This window comes from Diorhabda sublineata, chromosome 4, assembly GCF_026230105.1.
Source record: "Diorhabda sublineata isolate icDioSubl1.1 chromosome 4, icDioSubl1.1, whole genome shotgun sequence".
In the NCBI taxonomy this organism is placed as follows: domain Eukaryota; kingdom Metazoa; phylum Arthropoda; class Insecta; order Coleoptera; family Chrysomelidae; genus Diorhabda; species Diorhabda sublineata.
In genome coordinates this window covers 18283892-18301680 of record NC_079477.1, presented here as the reverse complement: position 1 = coordinate 18301680, position 17789 = coordinate 18283892, and the positions used below count along the sequence as shown (strand labels likewise).

Genomic DNA, 17789 nt, shown 5'->3' with positions numbered 1-17789 from the left:
TTGAATTTATATTTTATATTTATATTTATGTTCTTATTAAATGTTTTGTAAGATAGTACATTTAATATCAAGATAAAAACTTTATAGGCAAATGAGTTTCCAGTTCACATACACTTCATCAACTTAAGAAATAATGCTATAAGACTTTTTTAGTTCCACTTGGTAATGTTGTCAAAACAGTCAATTATAATAATCTCAAATACCAAATAATAATAATAAGAGATATGCTTGTGTCACCTATTAATGTATTTCTATTAAAATGATTCCTTAATTGATAAGTATCTACACTGGGACGGAGATTCAAATATGATTTAAAGGTTAAGCATATATTTTCAAATAAAATTGCTACTTATAATATAAACTTTGTGAAAAAATTTCAATCTCACACATTCGAGTGAGCCTCAAAAATTTGTTGCTTAATCTGTATAGCAATTTGAAAACATTTTTTGAGTATACCTATTCTAATTTCCTAAGAAAAAAAAATTCCTAGCATCTACGCTTATGGTAACTGTTAGTTGAATAATTTGTCGCAAGAAGTCGCCACGCTCAGTACCAGAAAATCAGTCGAAATCTAAATAATCGGGGTTGGGCGTGTTACTTTTACAAATTCGAGTATTTTGAGTGTTTTTATTAGATATGTAACTTAATAAACCCTTAATCGAGGTAAGTACAGTTATTTTACATGCTTTCGTTAAATACTCGTAAACAACTAGATATGAGAAAGTGACCATTTTAGGCTATACGGAAGTTTAAAGTTTCATCTGTTTGACATAACATTTATAGAGGGTTAAAAATACATTTAAATTGTAAACAGTTTAGCTTTATAATTCATAGTATTTTGAAATATATATATATATATATATATATATATATATATATATATATATATATATATGTATGTATATATATATATATAGTTATCCAAATATCCAAATTGATGCAATGTAAGTACTGTAGATAGACATAAAAGAGTAGAGGTTACTCATATTGAAATTATAAAATATTATGTTTGGATTTCAATAATCTAAATTTGTCGATTACTGAACAAAGCTTCGTGTTGAATTTCAGTGATATTTTTTCAGCTAATCAATATTTTCTGAATCTGACGTTGACTTTATTTATATTCGGGTCTGACGCACCTATTCTAGGCCTGCTTGATTCTGTGCTGTGTACTTTAAAAGGTCCCAGAGGCGGGTTTAAAAAGACATATTAACTTTATTTACCTTTTTCGAAAAATTCAGGAAACATTACATATATAGAGAAATAAAATTTTTATCCCTTTAACAGATATAAATGTTTATTTTAGTGAACACATGTTACAAAGACACACTTTTACAAAAAAACAATTCATTAAATATGAAAAGTACAACCAGTATTTATGGATTTGAGCAAATTAATATTCTGTGTTATGTAAACAGGGAAAGTTGTTATATTATTGCCATGTTTAGTAACTTTATTAAACAAAGACAAATAGATAGTTATTAAAAAATTTAAAAGTATCATCCCAATAAGCTGAACAATGAATTTTTTTATTAAACACTCATTTCTATAAAGATTGTAAAATAATATCTCCCTTATTATTCATTCAGATTTCAGATGTGTCAAATTATCTAGTTTATATTTTGGGATTGATTATAAGACACTAAAATAATCAATTTCATGCCATCATATATCCAGTGATTATAGGACAGTTCACTGATTGAAAAAAACTAAAATAAGGCAGAACAATTAAACTATATAAAAAAAACAAAAAAAATTGTGAAAATGGTGTGAAAAACAAACAGGTTTTTTTTAAATAACTTCATAATGAACTCTTATTACTTTTGTAGATCTTCTTGTGATTTCCAAATATCTTCTGAAAATGTAGTCGTTAGTGAATGAACCTGGCATTTTTATTTCAGTTGAAGCGAAATATTTTTAAGGATTTTTATTGCATATAGTATGTTTAATAATCCACATATGTGCTTCATATAGGACTTGTATGAACAATATTTTGACACTGTTTCTACAAATGCTTCTTATTTAACAAAGTATTTCCCTCCTATTCCACATTATTCTCTATACAACTTCGAAAGCAACAAAATTTTGGTTGGGAGAAGAAATACTGGAAGTGTAATCAATTTTTTGAAAAATAACCTATTTACAATGAGAAAAGTTAAAATTTCAAATTTGTTATAAAATAAAATTTTCTTGTAATTTATAATATTGACGATTTCCAACTTTTGAATTACAGCCTGAAATAGACTTAATATAAACCGATCCAATTCATGTAACTTTTTTGTCTTGTAGCTGAGATTGGTAGGTTCTCTTGTCAGAAATCATCTTCTAATCATGAATAACCTTAAGTATCGGTCTTGTAAGAAGGTTGTGATATAGTGTCTGCCCTACCCAAATCTTCTATAATAACTCCCGAGATCTTTGTATTTTTCAATCTACTGATCTATTGCATACACTGAACCTTCTTTCTATACTGCAATAAGTTCAACCTTATTCGGGCAATACCACTATTTCATTATGTTCCTCACTAGTCAAATTTCTAGACTTACTGAACATAATTATTTAAGAATCAGCTGTTTGCTCACTTGCCCAACAAATTGAATTTGTTAGTAAAATCAATTTTGCGAATTAATTAAATTCCTCGTAAGTAATTTTTTGTTTTGAACTGATGAATATAATATCAGTTTGTCATCATTAAAATTCATAAATATCATATAAAAGTGCTTTATGATATTTACTCTAATTATGTAGTTAAAAGCAAACCCAATGATACTTTTTGAAATTATTTTTTGGTGTGTTAATTTCTTGAAGCAGTGTAAATGATTTCCTAAGCAACAAATTTCTGATTAATAATGAATAATGGAGAATTTTCCTTTTCCGTTTTTGTTATATAAACAATAATGATAGAGGAGATAAGTTTAACACAAATATGACTGTGTCATGGTAACTATTTAAATATTTATCTTTTTACCACAAACTATGATGAGAGGTATCAAGTAGGTATCAGTAAAATACAGGATGTTCTAAAAACGTAACCACTGTAACTAACCACATGAGTAATACTTAATACAGACATTTTATACAGGGGTTTGAAAAAAGTAACTAATTTACCTCAGTTTATAATTGAATGTGTATGAAATGAGATTACAAAATTTAATTGAAGCTGAAGGCACTTAACAAATTAAAAATATTGCAATTATAAAAGCTCTTGGTATTGTACATAACATTCATCAATTTTACAAAGAGTTCATGCTTGGTATTACTGCCAAATCAATTTCACCAGAATTTGATCTAACAATTGTAACCTTAATTTCCCCGGCAGGAAACTCTTTCTCAGGAAATGGTATTCGACCTCAGTTAAAGTTTATAAATAATGGGTACTCAGATGGGGTGAACAATTAATATTAAATTGGACGCACCAGCTTTTTAACGAACGAAGTTAAAAATTAATAAACAAGGTGGAAAAACTTTATGAATTAAATTGAAAATAAATATCAAACAATTCAAAACTATTCCGAAAAAAAGTTAACAAATAAATTTATTGAAAACATAATAAATTCGCATTAACTGCGTATCCAAAAGAGCACAACAAACTAAAGCTGTTATAAATTAAAAACAACTCAGACTTATTTATATAATAAAGATAAGGTTGGGAATTATCTATTAAAATCTAGGATGACTGCAGCTCACAACTGGATTCCCAGATGCTGGAGTGAGTTGAATTTCTAGTCTGGGGGTTGGATGTTTTGTGGTGGAAACTCTCTGGCAGCTGCAGAACAGTAAATATTAAGAAAAGAATCACCACAAATTTACTAAAATATACCTTTGCTTTGTACATAGGTAGAGGAAAAATTTGATTCAATTTCGAGATTTTATTGAATTTATCAAATGCAGTGGGAAGTCGATAACAAATTAATTCCTTCAAAAACTCGAAAGTTGGAATTAATAAATTCGTAGTGACTACTGTGCCACAATACGTAAATAAAGAGAATTCAAAATTTTTGAAGAAAAACGTATCAAGCCAAATAGCTTTGGTCACTTGTGCTCTGGCATTCCTTGGATGTGATCTTATTATTGCAGTACTCATTTTTTAGTTTGCTATATTTCTACAGTTATTTCACAGTAAAATAAATGAATATTTGGGTTGTTGTAAAGACATTCACCTTTAAAAAAAACTTCAATTAGATGTTATACTACCCGTTGTTTTTTTTTATATTTACAATACATGTGTGATGGAATGTATCATGTCACTTATATACAGGGTGTTTCTATATTCGACCGACAACGCTCTACCACAGAAAGATCTCAATAAATGATTCATTTTGATATACGAATACGAACGCATTTAATTTTTTTTTTCAAATTTAGTCACCAATATGCTCCTCAATAAACGAATATTTTGACATAAACAAACTTTAGAAAAATTTTACCAGTGGCGCGCTGTCAGGGTTAGTTGTCACTTTTATCCCCTTATTTTTTACGCCACTGGAGCAAATTCTTTTTTTAATTTTGTTTCAAATTGCCTGATTATTTTTAGTTAAACAACTAGTAACCTTTTATGGAGCTAAAATGAACCGTGTTGTACAAATTAGCCTTTTAACAAAAGTCTGCAAGCACGTAAGTAATTTACAAATTAATTAATTATTTAATTTCTAATAATAATTAAGCCTAAGTAGTTCAAAACAAATAAAAATTATTCAAAATTGGAAATGAAAATAAAAATAATTATATCCCAAATTAAATTTAAACAACACTATATTACAACAATAACAAAATTCACAAAGTTAAAATAGTTGTTCAAACTGTTAGCCGCTTATTACACCGTTTTGTCATTGAACAACGTGCCTGAGAATAAATCTGGCTGGAATTGAATGATTTTTGCTGCAACTTGAATCGAGCTATTCGAGATCTTGTTCAGATTAGATGATTGTTCCGTACACTTATATAGCCTCATATAAAAAAGTCGATAGGATTTAAGTCAGGTGATCTTGGAGGCCAACAATTGGGGCCACCCCAACCAATCCATTTTTCTCCAAAACGTCTGTTTAAGTAAGAAATTAATGCAGCAAAATGAACATTACGATGCCCCATCGTGCTGAAACCACATGAGTTGTATAATATTTAACGGTACATTCTCCAACAATTTAATTTGTGCTATTATTATTTTCATTGCCAATTTTGTTATTATTGTAATAATAATAATTTTTGTTTGAAATTGAGATTTTGAATAATTTTTATTCGTTTTGAACTACTTACGTTTAATTATTATTAAAAATTAAATGAATAATTAATTAATTTGTTATTTACTTACGTACTTGCAGACTTTTGTTAAAAGGAAAATTTCTACAACACCGTTCATTTTAGCTCCATAAAAGGTCATTAGTTTTTTAACTGAAAATAATCAGGCAATTTAAAACAAAGTGAAAAAAAGATTTTGCTCCAGTGGCGTAAAAAATATGGGGATAAAAGTGACAACTAACTCTGACGGCGCGCCACTGGTAAAATTTTTCCAAACTTTGTTTATGTCAAAATATTACTTTATTAAGGAGCATATTGGTCACCAAATTTGGAAAAAACCTTTTTCAAAGATAGAAATAAATTGACATTTTTACTTAACTTCAATCTTTATCAAAATATGTTAATGACACTGACAATGTGCGTATTTATATTAATCAATAGATTAACTTCATCGTGAATATAAAAATAAGAATAAAATCAAAATTAATTTTATCTCAAATAATAAATTAAATTATTTGTAGTTTTATTAGAGTTTACAAAATAGAGCTATAAATTTTACGTAAATTATTTGGGTCTTTTTTATCATTTATAGCTTTTTCGTTCTTATGAATGTGAACCATTTCTGATGTTTTTTTCATATTTCATGGTTCGTTAATGCAGTTCTATTTTTTTAATCGTATTGATGACCTCTTAGTCTATTTTCTAAATACTGAGATATCTTCTCTATTTAGACAGCATCACAATCAGTACAAGGCACTTGATATCTATTATTATTTCTTTTGTTTTTTGGTGTTTTAGATTTTAATTTAGTGAATTATTTGGATAACGTTTTATGTGCTTTATGACTTATACTTATATCATATTTATTGAAATAATTCGATTATTGTTGGGAAAGTCCTTGGTAAGGAAAAATGTTTTGTTTTGATTTTTCTTGACCATATCGAATTATTTCATTAAATATGATATAAGTCATAAAGGACATAATACGTTATCCCAATATTTCACTAAATTAAAATCTAAAACAACAAAACACAAAAGTAATAATATATATCAAGTGCCTTGAATAAGCAATAAACGATAAAAAAAGACCTAAATAATTTAAGTAAAATTTATAATTTGTAAATTCTAATAAAACAACAAATAATTTAATTGATTAATGCTACATATTTGAGATGAAGGGAATAAGGAAAATTAATTTTTCTACGACGACAAATATTTGACCTTTTTAGATAGTTTTTTACTTCAGAGGTTATAACAATTGTTACAACTATATAATAAATAAATATTTACGAAATAGTCCATCAAATAAAATTTAAACCTTTTCTAGCTTTTTGTAGCATTTTTAATTTTTGGGAAATATAAAATAATAAAGATATTTTCTATATAACCATGTACATTCTTCACAGGAGTGTCACAAAACAACTATCAAACCACCCGGGTTTGATATCAGTTGTTATGACAACCCAGGCGTGTAATTGTTACTAAAACGTCAAAGTTGTTCAAAACGTCTTGGAAGTGACCGAATAAGTGCAATCTTCTTCTAAATTAAACCACATTAAACCGAATCCGATACTATAGAACTAATGGATTCATCCAACGAAGAACTTCCCGAAGCCATTTTGAAGGCTGCAAATGAAGCTAATTCCTAGCTGTTACCTGCCAAATCCAGATTAAGGTATGAGAAGCAATACGACCATTTTTTTACATGGTGTAAGGAGAAAGGGGCCAAAACTTATAAGGAAGAGGTATTTCTGGCGTATTTTTCAGACCTAAGTAAGGTTTTGAAATCAAATACATTATGGTCCCGCTATTCGATGGTACAAAGTTTAGTAAAAATAAAACAAAATTTGGATATAGGAAACTTCCATAAGCTAACGTCATTTCTTAAACAAAAAATATTGGTTTTCGAGCACAGAAAGCGCAAGTTTTTACCAATGAAGATATATCCAGGGTTATGCTAGCTCTCGATGAGGTATACCTGATGATTAAAGTGAGTACCATTTTTGCACTGGCTGGTGCTCTCTGCAGATCCGAGCTTGTAAATATCACTGTCGACGACATTCAAGATAAAGGCAACCTAATTGTTGTGAAAATTTCTGATTCCAAAAATCATTCGTCAAGATCATTTGTTTTATCTGAAGAAATAGATGATGGAACCTATTTGACGCAGATATACGACCACCTACCACTCCACACCGCCGATTTTTTATTCATTATAAGAATGGAAAATGCTCAGTTCAATGCGTTGGCGTAAACACTTTTAGTAAGATGCCAGCAGAGATTGCTGCATATTTACGCCTACCTAATCCGGAACGTTATACAGGACACAGTTTCAGACGTTCTTCGGCAACAATCCTAGCAGACTCCGGTGAAGAAATAACTCAACCTAAAGCGCCTCGGTGACTGGAAGTCTACTGCTGTCGCTGAGGACTATTTGGAGGGCTCCGAGAATCAGAAGAAAAAAATATCAAATAAAATTCTCTGTACTACAAATGACTTAAAACCGTTACCGTCATCGTCATCTTTATGCGACCTTCAACTGATGCCATCCTCATCGACGTCATCTACCTTCCAGTTGAAACCAAATAACTCCACTGGACCGGCAATTCTTACTAGTCTACAGAATGCAACAAATTGTGTTTTCAATATAAATATTTATAATAATTAGTAGTATTTAGTTAAAGTTTTGTATATTAATATGTTTGTTGGAATAAAATAATTTTTGAAAAATGGGTTGGTATACTTTTTTGTATGTACGGTCGTAGAAAAAATAATGTTCCTAACTCAAGCGTAAAGTGTCTTTCCCGCACTTGACCGCTTGGTCAAGTGGCATGGGACAACTGCAGTCGCGTGCGGGAAAGTATGTGCTAAAAAGCAAATAACTATTTTCTTTTTAGCACTAATTTCTATTATGATTTTAATCTTATTTTGATATTCATGATGAAGGTGATCTATTTATTAATATAAATACGCAAATTGTCAGTATTAATATTATATTTTGATAAAGACTGAAGTTAAGTCGAAACGTCAATTTATTTCTATCTTATAAAAATTATTAAAAAAAAACAGAAGAAGAATAATTTTAAAACAGAAGAGATCTAAAATCAAGAGCATCTAGAAACATAAACAATATCAAAAGGTCTAAGAAAAAAGAAATTTCTACTTTGCTGACTTTATTAACAGGCATTATAAGTTGTCAAAATCATTTACATAATAACAAAGTTTTGGGGTGAAGGTCGTCTTCTATTAACAATGTTATATGTTGTAGTTTGTAATAAATTAATATGTTTCAAAAGCATCCATATTTGCATAAACATTATTGAAAAGTGGGTGAACTTGTTACTTTGCTATAAATTATGGCATCAAAATTTTCAGTTTCTTGAATGAAGTTCATATATGTAATTTATTTCCAATCTATAACCTCAATATTTAAACTCATTAACTTAACAACATTAACGCAAATGTTGAATTTTCTTACTGTAATAATGGACTCTATTTGGCATGAAGAATGTAATTAATTCTAGAATTCAATGTTATTATTTTTTTAGCAAGAAATATGAAAGGAATATGAAACTTTTTAGTATCATCGCAAAATTAAGAAATTTTCATTGGCCAATTATTGTTTCATTTTTATGTAAATAAATATTGTGTTAATAGAATAGGAGCATCCATTATTTCTAATCTGGATAATGTATGAACAGTATCGCCTGAATATTCTATTCTGTTACATCTAGACTACGTGAATGGTTGATCATACAAAAAAATAATGTATAATAACTTTTTGATGATTTATTCAAGCCCCAGTGATAGATACAATGTAAAATTTTTGGTGTTTCATAATATTTTTTTAAAAAGGAAGTATTAATACGATTCTATATTATGCATCTAAATCGTTTAACTAAATTTTAGTTGAATTAGAACTATTTGAACTAGTATGTTGCTTAAAGTATAATATACAGGTTATTCAAGGCAGTGTAGGATGGGTATTTAGCAATTAGAATAAATTAGACGGAAAATTAACATAACAATATTATAGTTAGAAGTCACATACATAGTTTATATTCGATATATCATAACTAGAGTATACATAATTCAAAATGTAGAATTTTAATTTCAGAAATGGCTTTCTTGAAAATAGCTGAAAACATGAAAAGGTATGAAGGAGTCTCTCAGATATTTTCTTGAATACCTAGATAGTTCTTAATAAACAATTCAAATTTTTAGTATATTTAACCCTGGTATATTTAAAAAAATATATAAAAATTGGAAATTCCCGAGTTTTGCAACATTTTGCATCACATCTATAAAAATCAAAAAGTTATGAATAGATATATTTTTTTTTATTTGTGAACGTTTAAATTTTTGAAAAATTTGTGACTAGGCACGGGTATTTTTTTAATATTCCTGTTACATTATACGGGGGTGTGATTAGCAACCCTCACATTATTTTATATCAACAATTTTTTTTAAGATGAAGCTAAATGGAATAAAATTATAACTTCAAATCCTCGTTTAATTTAAAAATTTTTTTTGTTCTCATCTTTTTTTTTTCTAAAAAACTAAACACCATAATTTATAATTTTTTTAATAAATTGAGTAGAAAACAGTAAAGATGTAAAATGTAATACTATCCATGATAAATTCTGGAAATTTAACAGGAATATTAAAAAATATCGTGGTTAGGTTAGGTTAGGTCGTTTGCGAATGCAATTTACTTTAATTTTTGTCCAGAGAATTTTGTCAGACGGATTTCTTCCTGAAATCTTTCAATCAAATTTAGGAATGCTAAAGTGTGGCACAAAAAAGATTAGCAACACAGTGCTAAGGTAATTTGTTAGCAGATTATGATACTTCTGAATACACTGTTTACACCACCACTACACCAATTCTCACAATTACACTGTCAGACGCGTGTTTCGATAACCAAGTTATCGTCTTCAGAGCCTGAAGGTAAACTAAAATCTAATATTTTGACTTACCTGTTCTATACTAAATTTTCCCACCAATAAACCTTCTCCCGCGAAAATTAATTACTGCGAGAAAAAATACTCCTCGGCGGGAATATTCATGTTCATTCTTTCACTACTAAACTATAAAGTGGGCTCTAAGGAATTGGCCCTTTGTCCCTATTTAAGCTACTTCTATATCTAGCAATTTCAATGCTCTCAAATGCATCCAACAATTTATTATTGGATACATTTTTTAACAATTTTACATTATTAATATTTTTGCTGTGATTTTGACTGGCAGCGTGATCGGTAATACCTGACTTTCCTGTCCGTCCATATTGCCCAACAATTGTTTTAATGTATTGTTGGATTTTTAAACCCACTCTGCTCAATATTCTTTCCAATCCTCTTGTATAAAGAGGATAGAAAGGTATCAGAGCAAATTTTTCACTTTGGGTTTCACTAGGAAATTTCTTAAACCTATAACTATTGATTAACCTATTTACAATTCTTTTTTCATAACCGTTGTGTACAGCTACATCCTTAATGAAGGACTACTCCTTATCGTATCTCTCGATGGTAATTGGAAAGTGGATTAACCAATGGACCAGGAAATGGAGACTGGCCATCTTATGTTGGATACAATGAAAAGAATCAGCCGGGATGTACCTGCACGTAGTGGTGTTTTACTATTCCCAATTACTTAAGTATCTAAAAATGGTAACTGTCCATTATTTTCTATGTCATAGGTGAACTTTATAGATGGATATGAATTCGTCTACGTTTGCCTTCTTCATATTGAATATGGCGAACATATCATCCACATACCTGTACCATATCCTGGGAAAATACTGAAACTCTTGACTGATTTGCTTTTCAACATGACTCATGAACAGTTTAGCCATGAACGGTGATAGCCAGTTTCCCATTGCTGTTCCTTCGTCTTGCTTGTAGAATTCGTTGTTGTACTGGAAATAATTTTGTTCCATACATATTTTTGTTAACTGTAAATATTCTTCTATCACATTAGCTCGCAAATTATTAGATCTCAGTTAGTCTTCAAGGTTCACGAAGATATGCGGGATCGGCACGCTGGGAAATAATGAACTTACATCAAAGGAGATTAAAATTTCCCTATTTTCAATTTGTGTAGTCTTCACTTTGTTGATAAACTCTAACGAATTATTCACTGAAAAACTCTCAAGTTTCGTGGGTAGGTTCTCAAACTCATTCGTTAACCACCTGGAAATATTAGAACTAGGTGTACAAATTGTTGAAACAATAGGTCTAATTGCCTTCCCAGGTTTGTGATAACAATATATTAAAAAAATTGTTGGGCAATCCTAAGGATAAAATACCAAAATTGGAAGAGTGGTATATATGAAATAAGCTGTGGTGATTGTGACCGAAAGTATATTGGGCAGACTAAGAGATCCGTTATTGTTCGGTGTAAAGAGCACATAACTCATTTGAAATATGGACAGACCGGAAAATCAGGTATTGCCAATCACGCTGCCAGTCACAATCATGACATAAATATTAGTAATGTAAAATTTTTAAAAAATGTATCCAATAATAAATTGTTGGATGCATTTGAGAGCATTGAAATCGCTAGATGTAATAGTAGCTTAAATAGCGACAAAGGGCCAATTCCTTACGGTCCACTCTAAAGTTTAGTAGTGAAAGAATGAACACGAATATTCCCACCAAGGAGTTTTTTCCCGCTGGAATTAATTTTCGCCGCAGAATTTTTATTAGTGTAATTGTGGGTGTAAACACTTTCTTCAGTATGAATATCACCAACCAGAAATTCCAACTTAGATTATGATACTGTCGTGCAGCCATTGATTTTCAGTTTAAACAAATATTTTAATTAAATTTTAAATTTTCAATGATTGTATTGAATCATTTTTGTAGTAACTAAATATATTTCACCTTACTATTGAATTTTATGTTGTTAGATCATCCGTAAGTCAGAGACCTACTAAAATTGCTATCAGTAAATTAAAAAATCTCATATCTGCAAAATAAATTATGAATACATTAAAAATATGACCCAATGAAATTTATTTAAGACAATTTTACATGATAATCATAATTAAGAACAAATTCGGTGTCCCAGCCATTTTGCGCGATCCCGTATATTGAGAGCATTATTAGTAGTAATTATGAGAATAGTTTGAGGGTAGTATAATTCGTCAATGGAAAATTTACTTTGCTGTAACGACATATTTCAGTATTCAACATAATATTCTTCTAATTCTACACACTCTTGTCCAGAGAGTTCCCAATTGTTTCTAAACATCCAAATAAATAAACATAATTCAAGAAAAACTCATTTCTTCAACAAATGCAGTCGTTTTGTTCCAGAAAAAGATTAGTAACTACGTTTACTTCTAAATACCAGTTAGATTCAACACCATTTCATCAAATGGGGCGCGAGGAATTTTACAAGCCTACTGGATAATGTCAATACAAAACTTTATTTGACCTTCTGCTCTTCCTCTTCAGTATTAGATGCCAGATGCCCGTTACGTTGTGACTTACCAGATGCGTGTATCTACTCGTAGTTATAAAATAATTCTACGCGATCATGAAGGGATAACATTACACGTATCACAGTTATTTCATAGGTTATTGAACTATTTCCATGTTTTATCCCGCATCTCGTTTAAATTGGTCAATAATCGATCACTTATTTGTGTACTTATTTCAAGTTTTTAGGCTTCACTTCGGAAACGAGTCTAGGTATAATTAACAAATATTACTACCGCGTTTTCGTTTCATCAGCCGTGTATACAGGATGTTTCCTGATGACATTTGAGATAACTGTGTATCGGAAAAACTGCAACTGAAATGTAGATCGTGTTCTACTATTTTTGAAATATAGAACTGTTATGAAATTGACTGATTTCATTCCGTCCTCGATTCATTTATTAATCAAAACTATTATTTATCATCACGTTACTTTGTTACTTATGATGTACATACAGAAGTGAATATTTTAACCTTAGAGTGCACCTTCTAACTCCAGCAACTAGTTCCCTTGTTTTTCAGCATTCCAAAAAAATTCGTTTCAAAAATACACTTTTTTCTTTGAAATCACCTCTCTGTTTGTTTAGCTTTCCACCAAATCATTTGTTTGAAATTATGGCAGATGAGGCAATAAATCGTTCCGCAGTTGGACAAGCTGATTTAGTTTTATGCAACGAAGATCCAGGCTGCTGTTTTATAAAGAAGTCTGTCTGGGTATTGAAGTTGGGAGCTATATGTCCTAGCATAATCACCAAATTAGCTAAGGTAGTTTCCAGAAAGCTTGGAGCCTTCTTCAAGACCAAAAAGCTGTACACTTCGAAACAGCTTCTTATATAAAGAATTAATGTTATCTATAATTTAAGTGTACAAAAGTTATACCTTTTCTTGCCAACACCACATGATAGTATCTGGTTACATTATGCACGCCATTTTCAAAACCAGAGTTTTCTTAGCAGGTGGAATGGTAGACAAAGACCAATAGAGTGGCTTCCATATCTTCAGATCTTATAGCTTTAGATTTTGTGCAGTTTTAATTAGAGACGAGGATATTAGAGTTACTCCGGATGTTATTTGTAATGTGCAAAAAGAATGTCATCGTCAATTTGTTTATTATCAAGAAATTGGTAGATAGCTTTTTAGACATTCAATTTCGCTTAAAAGTATGCAAGTATCAAAGTAATTTTTACTATATGTGAATAAGTATTCCTCTGTTACGTATGAAATTGCTGATTACATTATTAAAACTCGTTTCAAATGAGGCATTAGGAGATATATTTCAATTAAAAAAATCAAAATGTCAAAACTGGTGACGTTGTTCAATAATTTATTATAAAATATTCTTAACTCGAGTTATTTTTAATTGAGAAATAAATATCAGGAAATACGTGCATATTGTTGACGTCAATTATGCAAGACCAATGAACTCTATTAAAATAACATGTGATGTACATGAACAAAAGTTTTTTTTTCAATTTAAACGGGTAACATATATAGCCTCGTTCGACTTTTCCTTGTAATATCTATATATTCTTCACAAATTATACAAGGTGTTCTGCGATTTGATACAAAAAATTCGGGATTGTGTAGATGACGTAAAAATAATACTTTTACATGAAAAAAAATTTCTCATACGACCCCTCGTTTCTGAGTTACAGGCCATTAAAGTTGCAAAATCAGAATTTATATTAATAGCCTCACCTTCTATAGAGATGAAGACACCACCAATTTTCGATTTTTGAGAAATAGAGACTTGAATTTTTGCAGACAATTGTTAAGATAGTAAATTTAAATTTAAAATTCATTATTATTTATAGTTATCGATTTTAGAATAACCACTCTTAAAACCTCGAATATAAATAATACATCATGAAATGTAAATTATGAAACACTAAGGAACAACCTATAATTCTATAACTTACTGAGGGGAAACACATATAGAAAAATAATAAACTGTTAATATAAACTACTCAAATTTATTTTTAAAAACAAACAGAATACTGGATATTAGATGAAAAATCTCTTAAAAATTTAATGATAAGTATACACACAATTATTAGGCAATGCCATCATATAAAGGGTATTTCAAAAAAAAGTGATTCCGTCTGTAGGATAGATAGAAAACTGAAAAATATTTGGGGTTTGCTAAGTAAAAAATTTTCGTAATGCCATCCTTATTTCAATTTCAAAAAATTTGGATTGAGATCAACTAAATTTAAAATTATATTTTTTTTATTAATGGTTCTTGTTGCTCTTGGCCTACCAGAATTAATTTTTTTAGGTCTCATATTTCCAGTTTCTCGACAACGTCGTTCAATGGTTTCAAATGTATTTTTACTTGGTAAGTTTCTTCGAGGAAACTTTTTTGCAGAAAGCGTAACAGTTACAGTAAAGTTTCCTAAACATTCGCCCAAGGTTAATAACATGGCAGTGCATTCAAAAATTGAGTACATTTTGATTAACAATATCTAATTTAACGAAAACAAGGTTTCAGAAAACTATTATTGACTCAACGTCATAACTATCAAAGAATGACAGTCCTCAATGGCAAACTCAGAGAAAATGCTATTGCCATGTATAATTCAAAGTTAAATAATTATGGGTACTAAGCTGTAGGGAGCCTTAGAGTCCCAGAACAGCAATATAGGGTCTCTTTTACGCGATAAAAGATTTAAATTCAAATAATGCTTAATAATTAATAACTTTATCAATACTTTATACCAGCAACGGTTATTACTTCATAATTTTTAATTCAAAATATTCCGAAAACGGTAGTTGGTATCGACTTTTATCAAGAGTATCTTTTTGGTGTAAAATTAAATGATGTTTAAGTTCACTTAAAGTTTTGCTTAATAAATCTAATATTGACAAAAATATGTTGAATACTACTTGGTACGAACTGTGTAATTAGCGACCTCTATCAGAATAGACATAAAAACAAATTCATTGGATGTATCAGCTTTCAAAACATATTCGTATAAAATTTTAATACAATGTTGCCAGTAGTACGGCAAAATCATAGAATGTGTATAATTTTTTTGAACTCCTTTTATCTTGAATACAGATGGCCTTACGAAATTTTTGATTGAGCAAACCACAAATATATATAATATTATTTTTCAGTTTTCTATCTATCCTAGAGACGGGATCACTTTTTTTTATACACCCTGTAATTAATATAAATATAACGATACATACCAATATAAATAAGTCAATTGCTTATACCACTATTCTTGCACTTTTTGTTTCTATATTACTCTCTATATCTTCTCTAGATCTATTTTTTTGAGGGTAGTTTGACAAATTAGTGACTTTTCACTATCGCTGAAGTGTTACTTTCCATCATCCTGATATCATCTTTTGAAATTTTACATAAATCTGACAGATAAATTAGTTTTAATTATCACATAAAGAAAATTGTTTACATTGTTGGGTGATATGAAGAACAAAGAATTTCTAGTGTCTATTAATTTTTTACGTGGAAAAACTAAAAAACCAAGGAAAAGTTACGTAAATACGCTTCCTGAAAATTGTTCAACACATGGAATGGTTTTTTAATGTTTTTCTGCTCTGAACAAATGAACACAGATGTAGTTTTACGTCAAAGAACGTCATTTACTTTAACTCCAACGTATTTTCCTATACTTTGGATAAAATATGTTTCCCATACTAAAGTAACTATTTTATTCATTTACATCGGACCCATTCTATCTTTATTGAACTAGTATTTGTTAAAATTTTAGAATGTTTGACACCATCTCCAAATTTTGTCCAGCTTTATAATAATTATACTTGATAATAATAAATTATGTCAATTTCATTGAATTTCAACATTTAATTTTCATATAAACATTTCCAGTGAACGGAATACTGATAATTCTGGTTGAAAGTGGTACAATGTGTTATAAAGACCTAGGTGTTTTGTAGTAAAATCTATTTTTGTGACAATGATTCAGATCAAACCAGTAAACATTTGTTGAATGATCTGCCAAGTTTTTGAGGAAATCCTCATTCTAAAATTACATTCATTATAATGAATATGTTTCCTTAATAGCTGGAGAGAATGTTTTAAGATATGTTTATTGAACGTGTGTCTAGATATACGAGAATTGTCTAAAAAGTTTCCAACCTCTACCTGAAGTTGTTAGCAATTTAAATTTTTCATCTAAATAAAATATATTTGTTATTTTTTTTATCATTTCTTGTACAGTCCTTGGGTAATTTCTTCTCCATACAACGCTTCTTTCTATTAAAATGGATTTCTAGAATGTTTCATTCAGCGAAAATCTATTTTTTGAAATGTTTCCATAGTTGTGCTTCGAGACTGTCAAATGTAAAGAATAACGAATACACTTTCCATAAAAGTCTTTCTTTCATATGATTTTCTATTTGAACTTTTGGTATTCTTGGATCTTTACTCTGTAAATGGCACTTTCGCATAAATGTCTGTAAATGAAATGAAACAATTAAAAATTAATGATTTTTCATTATTTGTTAAAAGTCTGATTTTTCGGCATTTATGTGACCATTAGAAAAATTTTCTATAATTACATTAAAATTCATAATATACCGCACCTTGCAACTAAACTAAAACACAATTAGGACCTCCTTACTAAATGGTATTACAATCGTATTTTCGATGAAATTTGTTGAGAAGAGATTCTTGAAAATAAAATGAAAAAAATCTGTATTGATAAATAGGTAGTTATTGAAAAAATATTATAATACGGCTAAGTACTGTTTAATACACGGGGCTTTTGGTCTATCCAAACCTTTTTCTATTGTTCTTTACAGCTTGCAATTATACAAAACCGAAAATTTGTGTAAACTCACGTGCATTTATATTTTATAAAAAAATACTTATAATTGGATTGGATCTGATTAAGGTACCTCCAAAACATGGGATTTGAAAGCATCAACCGCTTCTTCATGAGTAGAAAAACGTTGACCTCGTAATTTATTTTTGATCTGTGGGACTAAGAAGAAATCATTGGGTGCCAAACAGTACAGAGGAAGACTCGCCAATCAGATAATTTGACTGTTAAAAAACGTTTTTGTTTGAACTGATGTTTG

At 29.5% G+C, this 17789-nt stretch overlaps 1 protein-coding gene across 3 annotated transcripts in view; it reads left to right on the top strand.

Moving 5' to 3' along the window:
• The first annotated feature begins 530 nt into the window (after positions 1-530).
• Positions 531-17789, top strand: part of LOC130442391 (talin-1) — a 106756-nt gene continuing 89497 nt past the window's right edge. For all 3 annotated transcript variants that reach the window (XM_056776457.1, XM_056776458.1, XM_056776459.1), the window contains exon 1: positions 531-663. The gene's annotated coding sequence lies outside the window, so the exon portion shown is untranslated. The remainder of the gene's footprint in view (positions 664-17789) is intronic.